Source organism: Solanum stenotomum, unplaced genomic scaffold, assembly GCF_019186545.1.
Source record: "Solanum stenotomum isolate F172 unplaced genomic scaffold, ASM1918654v1 scaffold14630, whole genome shotgun sequence".
NCBI classification, from domain to species: domain Eukaryota; kingdom Viridiplantae; phylum Streptophyta; class Magnoliopsida; order Solanales; family Solanaceae; genus Solanum; species Solanum stenotomum.
The window spans coordinates 104,455-112,114 of record NW_026023138.1 but is presented as its reverse complement, the minus strand read 5'-3'; the positions used below and the strand labels follow the sequence as shown (position 1 = coordinate 112,114).

General features: G+C 37.0%; 1 pseudogene; it reads right to left on the bottom strand.

Moving 5' to 3' along the window:
• Positions 1–45: 45 nt before the first annotated feature.
• Positions 46–7,660, bottom strand: part of LOC125850170 (uncharacterized) — a 15,936-nt pseudogene continuing 8,321 nt past the window's right edge.

Here is a 7,660-nt window from a genome sequence, read left to right as displayed (position 1 = left end):
GCAGAACAGTGAAGGAAATTGAAGGGTAAAACTGAACAAAGTGGACTATATTGAGGGTTCACTTTTATTCATTACCTGTAGAACTAGAAGCCCATCTTCTGCCAATGCAGACTCACAGCAAGTAAAGAATTCCTCTATGTAATCATGACCGACATGTTCTATCATCCCGCTGAAAATGAACTAGTACAATTGTAACACTGACTCGACATGTAGTGAGTAATACAATATGTCAAGATGTAGATGGAGTAAAGCTCACATTGATATAATCCTGTCATATTTGTCCTTATTTGGCATTTGACGATAGTCACATAGGAGTAAGGTGATTCGATCCTGTGAAAATATATCATGGAACTGAATTTTAATAGATCGATAACCCTAGCCTTAGAATTGGCTTGCAAGTGCTAAACAGATCATGTGGAATGCAGCATATAGTGAAGCATTTTAGTTAATTTTGCATCATAACTTCTCTACCCTGGCTTTTTAAGGAGCTCTCACAGTTCAAAAAGCAAGAATATGGATAAAGGTTTAGTTCATGAAGTGGAATTTCCTCGTCGCTTTATCGATTGCCTCATCTTATAGCAATTATATTCATACAATCAGAAATACTGTAAGGCTATTATATTGTCCAAGCTCCATATAGACATAATAATTAGTACTATACCTGAAGGCCTGCTTGCTCAACTTTCAACTGTGCATACTCCAGTTGCTGCTCCGAAAGAGTTATACCAGTATATTTACATCTTGTTTGCTTGACAACTTCCACCGCAAAACTTCCCCAACCAAATCCAATCTCTAAAATGTGATGTTTCTTGCTTATTTTTGCCTAAATAAAACAGAAACAGAATCCAATTATGACTGAAAGTTAGGTATAAACAGGAGAGTTTTTTACTTGGTTGATGAAATACCTTTTTAATTAGAACAGAAATCTTTCTCAGCTGTGCATCTTTCAGGTCTTCGTCCTCACTCTATAAAAATTCGGAAAGAATATGTAACGTCCGGCGATTTGAAATAACTATGAAAAAGCTTAGAACTTGGAAATAGTCTTTTTGGAAAAAATTAAAAATCTGGAAATTTGGCTATGGAAAATAATGAATTTTTTGCCAACTTTGAACAGTCATAACTCCTAGATCAGGATGATTTAGGTGTAGTTCTAGTCATGTTTGCAAAGTCCGTGGAATGATCTTTCCAATGCCACTGAGTTTGCGCGTTTCCGAGTTCATATGTGTGAGTTATGCCCTTTCGAAGTTGGGCAGTTGGCAGGGAATCCATCCGGAAATTGTAAGGGTATTTTGGTCTTTTTCCCTAGCCTTGTCTTTGGATATATATTAAGGTGTAAGACTTATTTTTGATCAGTTTTTCCTTTTTTTAAAAAGAGTAAGAGTTAGGGTTCTCGAGAGAAAAGGAGAGAAAGGAGAAGAAGAAGCAAACTTCGTAAAGATCGTCGTGGTTTTCTTCAGGGGTGATCCCTATTAAGGTATGTGAGTTCATAGTGTTGGGTTGGTTCTTTCCCCCACACACCAAGCTCGTTTAATTTCGAGAAAAGATTGAATGTGTTGTGTTGAAGTTGTAGTTGTGTTGTGTTGAAGTTCTTGTTGGTTTGGTGCATGTTTCGGGTGGTGTTTCGGAGTTGATTCTATTGTATGTTGAGAGGTTTGTGATTTTAAGTGTTTGGGGCTGGAAACTTTGAAGTATAGAAGGTTTAGAGTTGGAGAAAACTAAGGAGAAAAGTCAGTTTTCGGGGAAAAAGGGTGGGGCGTCGCGCCTGTCAGTGCGCCCCAAGAGGAGCTCTGAACTTTTCCCCTTGGGGCGGCGCGCCCATCAGAGTGCCAGCAGGCCTCCTCTGAAGGTTGAGGTCTGGCGCTCCGCGCCTCTCAGAGCGCCAAGTTTTCCCATTCCTTCCCCACTTTCTCATGCATGTTCCTAGGTATTGTACCTATGTTCCCAAGTTGTTTCCAACACTTCAAGGTATGTCTAAACATCAAGAACTCGTCCATAGCATGTGATCAAACACCTTGAATTCATAAATCCAATTCTAGGAGAGTTAGTTTCCAAGTCAAGTGAAGTTAAGAGTTAAGCTTGGAAGCTAAGAAGCAAGTTTTTAAAGTTATTCAAGAGTCTTTATTGAATGTTTTAACTTCATTTTAAGACTCAAGTTTTCAAGTTAAGTCAAGAGTTTCAAGTTAAGTCAAGAGTTTCCAAGTTAAAACAAGAGTTTCAAGTTGAGTTCATTTCTCAAAAGTATTAGGGAACTATGTATTCCCAAAGAAGTTTCTAAATGTTTTTACATTTGAGTAAGAAAAGGAACTATGATTCCAAAAGAGCCTTTGGGCTAGTTTTCAAGAAAAAGGAACATCGATTCCAAGTGAGCCTTCGGGCAAAATTTTGAGTAATTATCTCAAATAAAGAAAGATGTGTTTAAAACACTTATGAGCTAAGTATTTTTGGGAGTAGTCTTGAGCACCGAATTGGGGACACGAGTTCATATAAACTCAACTCTCCATAAGAACCATGTGCCAACATGGGAGATAATGGGTCATACTTTTTAGATGAACCCGTAAGATTAAGCTAGTGGATCCACTTGGTAAAGTTAGCTTCCTATATCACGACAAAGTATAGGATGGTCCTTGGGCAACGTGAGGTAAAACGTTGTATCACCACTAGGGCTCATAGTGGTGATTGTCGGTTGAAAGAGTCTCCCACTAAAGTTATATTACTTTTATATAAGTAAAGTTGAGTTGTTATTGTTATATCTTTAACAAAGCTAAGTTGTTTACACTATTTTACAAGCTTTATATATTGCATGTGTCTTATTGCTATACATATTGAGTTCAGTCATTCATGAGTTGAACAGAGCCAAGGTAAGAGTTCCTTTGTACTCTTTTCAAGCTTAAGTTGTGGTTTAGCTTTCCAGCTCGCATACTCGTACATTCAATGTACTGATGCCAGTTAGCCTTCATCTTATTAGGATGCAGACACAGGTACCCAGGGTCAGCATTCTGCACGCCGTTGATCCAGCTGAGCATTCCAGAGTCAGTGGTGAGCCTCCTTGTGTTCCGGAGGACTCGATTATATTATTCTCTTAGTTGTGTTTTATTAGGATGTTGCGGGGTCTGTCCCAGCATCCATCTCAATGATATAGAGGCTTCATAGACAGTCAGTCAGTTGGTTTTGAGTCTCTCATCTATGTATATATGTAAATATTCTATTTTGAGACTCGAGTTGCCTTTTTTGGCCAGATTTTATTTTAGTCAGGCTGTTTTAAAAACCTTGCATTGCATTGAGTTATTCCGCTGAGTTAAGAAAGCCAGGCCAAGGGTTCGCTTGGGGGCCAGCAATGGTCTTCGAGTGCCAGCCACGTCCAGGGTGTAGGCTTGGGGCGTGACAGAATAATAGATTATTAGATTACCTTGGAACAAGAAATGTAGCTTAACATACGAAGAAAAAAGTGGCAAGCATTTAAAAAGTTTGGAGAGCTAACCTTGAAAATTGCGCATGAGTATGTCATTGTCTCATCCAGAATGAGCGAAAAGAGTTCATTACTCTGGAAAAGAAAAAAATACAAGAAGGAAGTGATAAATCTACTGCAATTGGCAAAAGTATGTGCAGGATTAGCTACTTTAATTTCACCAGCAATCTTTGACATTGGGTGATATAATATGCAACTTGATTAATTACCAGGTCATAATGACGAGAGATATTCCGACGAGCCTGAGTCAGGGTGTTTCGATTTGAAACATGTCCAATGAAATATTTTGCAGATGACAGATCTAGTAGTGGTGTCCACCAGCCTCTAGAGCCACACAAAATGATGACAAACTTTAACATATGAACACAAGTTTGTGTTTTTTGATTTCAGGTCAGTAAGTAAACTATTTTACCTTTTAACAGATGCATTCAAATCTCTGTTGGCAACATATATCTGCAAAAGATATTAGGAAGCTAAGTACCGATAAATATCTATTTACAAAGATATCGAGCCATTCCCTCACCATGAAAAGATTAAGAAGACCTTCATTCTTATTAACAAACGAGATATCCCCATGAATAAAAGCATCAGCAATCCCTAAGTCAGCTCGAGTTGCAACCTGTAAGAGATTGGTTAAGTTTTTGATCACTTGTAGGGGCAAAGGAAATTTCAATTTACCTTCCAGTAGAACTGTGTATTATGAACTCTAAGAGAAACTTTGAGAGAGCATTTCTTCTCTGTTCCTTGGAAGGTGAAAATTTTGCCTCCTTCTTCCAACAAGCTGTATATTATAACATATAAATAAAGTTATTAAAAGCTCAANAAAAGTACATATGTGTATCCTGTTTGGGATTAAAGTAATACAAGGTGAAACTATCATCACTCACATTATGCATCCTGTTTGAATGAAACTTTTGAGAAATCTAGTAACGAGGAGGCGTGCTCCAGTTTCAGGCCAGGTTGGTACCATATGCTTGGGGTTATACAGAATACAACAATTCCTTCTAAGCATGCCATCTGCAGCTGCCACACCAGCCTGAGGAGGACAATCATCTATATAAGAACAAAAACTGCAAAAGACTCCAAATTTGATTTTATTTATTATTAACAGAAGTAGTATATACTACCTTAAGTCCATCCTCATGGAAGCCATAGCCTGAAATATTGCAGCAAAATATACATCAATAAACAGTGAAGCACAAAGCGGAAAATAAAGTTTGTGCACTAAAGGGAAGTGGAAAGAAAACCAAAAAGTACATGAAGACAAGTTCTCTTGGCGAAAATAGCTTGGCAGCTAGTTTAGTCCCCTAAATATCGATTTCATCAAAATAGAAACGTAATTGGGATAAACAGATTCAAATTAAACTTATAAGCTGAAATATTACAGGACTAACAGTTAGAGAAACTGGTTCACTAAATTGAACAAAGTTGAAGAGTCCAACTGTAGACTATGCACAAAAGCAGGTTACAAGGGAACAGATATCTTGAAGCAACTCTCAAGACTCTGCTTAAAAAGAGATTCATACCTTGATATGCTCCACAAAACCATATTCCTCTCTTTCCTTGGATTTGATATAGCTCACATGAAGCTTTTGATGCAACAACTGAGGGTACTGGATGACTGGTGGTCCACTTAAGCAACGTATGCTCTGGTGTGTGAGGAGGATCAAGGGTTACGAGATAAGGCAGCTTTGAATCACCAAGATTCTGTAAGTTTAGACAGTTCACAATTTAAGAGAAATGACTTCCAACTGAAAACATTATCTTCTACTTTCTATACAAGGTCCTAAATCACTGTATTCCATAACACGCCTGGATTATATTAAGCCAATATGTCGCACATCCTCTATTATTCGTGGTTCCAAGAAAGTTACAAGCACACCATGTTGTTGGGTTGCGAGGCAGGAATGTTTTGTCATGATGAAGGAAAACGTCACAGACACAGAGGAATGTAGAATTTTAGAGGCAGAACGGAGGCTAACTATATTAATCTTGGCCTCCAATACAAATTTCATATTAGCTCAGAAATCTAGCAGGTTGTAGAATCTAATTGAACTTCACCAAACCACAAAATAAAGCTCCTCTGGTAACAGAAAATACAAATATATAGACAACGTAAGTGATGTCGGGCTATCGATAAAAATTCAAAAAAGATAAAAAGTAGAATTAAAGAGGAATGAAATCCAAGGTATTCAAATATAGGAGTCGAAAGTACCTATAGACATACTGGAAAGCACCCAGTATTCTTGTTTCATCAAATGTTGCCTCTTTGCCTAACATTCTCAGAGAATCTGGAGCACGTACAGCGATTATGCATCCGTCATATACATCTGTGGCACCATCAATGCAATCTATGGTACAACCTGCAGGAAGGGCACTTTCATTTACAGTTAGAATCACAAGTAGTTTGTAGCGCACAGCGAACTCTTGCAAGAAGCCAAAAGATAAAATCAAGCTAGACCTTCTTCATTTGTTGTTACAGAATTTACTTCACAATTAGTTCTTATTTGGCAGCCTCTCTTTTCCAGCTCCTCCTTAACCTGCGTTTGATACTGCCATCGAATCACTCTCAAGGATGTACATGCTTAACTTAACAAATCACAGAAAATAGTAAGAACTTTGAAGTATCTCTGAATGAAAAATCACCTTGTCTATATGTGATTGCCATCTTATAGTGAGCAATTGGGGGAGACCAAAGAGCTACAAAGAAAGAAATAAAAGTACCCTTAGGCACAAGGGCAATAAGATGAGTAAAAGCTAAGCATTCCAATTCTGTATTTGCGTGCACCACATTTAACAATTGGCTATAATCAACACACAAAGTGTTCTAGCTACTTGAACTGTAGCTAAGAGAAAAGAACCTGCAGTAGATGTTGGTCGTGGAAGAATGAAAGAATGTAATAAGCAGAAAAGCCCATTACTCGTTCCGAGGAGCAGGACCATAAGCCTTCTGAAATAGCTCCGAATAGCCATGTGACTTAATAAATTGTCCTAATGTTTCATTGCGATCAATGTCAGGATTGTTGTCCAATTCTTCAAGGTAACTGCAATGCAGTGAGAAACGTAATCGTGATGAAATAAATGAAGTGCACAAAACAGAACAATTTATTCCCTTCGAATGAACAAAGAAAACTATACATGTGCTCTAAATTTCTAATGAGATGAGTAAATTAACAGAATACTCAAAAGATAACATTTGTAATGAAATAAGTTATTGTTACCTTATGACATCCTGTTTGAATCTGATAATTTCTCTTATCATTTGCCAAAAATATGGATTCAGTACATTCTTCTTCTGTGCAAACAAACTAGAGAATCCATTTCGAGTACCCCATTCACAACCACGGCCTTGGTCTAAGCTCACTGAGAATGACATATCAGAGATGTTCATATCAACTCCGAGCAACTCAAAAAATTCTATCAGGTTTGAATAAGTTTCCTGTAAAATCATATGAGAGTAATAATGTTACTTATTAAATATTTATCGGAGAGTAAAAATGTTAACTTCTAAGATATTTGAAGTTATTTCGAGTTGGCTAAATATACATATACTCACTTACTTAGTTTGATATGATTTAATCATTTAGTCACTCAAACTTCATTAGTGACTACATGAATTTGCAAATCTTATATAACATGATGATATACATAGACATTTAGGGTGTGTTGGGTATAAAGGAAAATGTTTTCCAATTTTCTCATGTTTGGTTGGGTTAAATGTTTTTTCCAAATCAACTTATTTTCCTCAAATTTAAGGAAAATGACTTTCCTTCAAAACTTAAGTAAAACATTTTCCAAAACTCTTTTTCAAGTTCAAATTACAATTACTTTTTTGTTGAAAAAATCAATTTATTTTGTCCCTACCCTCAAACCAGCCCCCAACCTCCCCCCCAAATAAATAAATAATTTTAAAGCTTGTTTTTAAATTTAATAATTTTACCCCACCCTCACCCCTACCTCCACCCCCTCCCAAAAAATATTAAAAATTGTTTTTAAAAGATATTTCTAATTTCAAAATTTTATTTTTTTACCCTCCACCCACTACCCTCGCTTCCCCCATCTACTACCCTATCACCCCCCCAACCCCCTTCAAAAAGAAAAAAATTTAAGTTGTTTTTAAAAAATATTTTCAACTTCAATTTTTTATTTTTTCATCCCGATCCTCGATCACCTACCCTCCCTCCCGGCCAACTT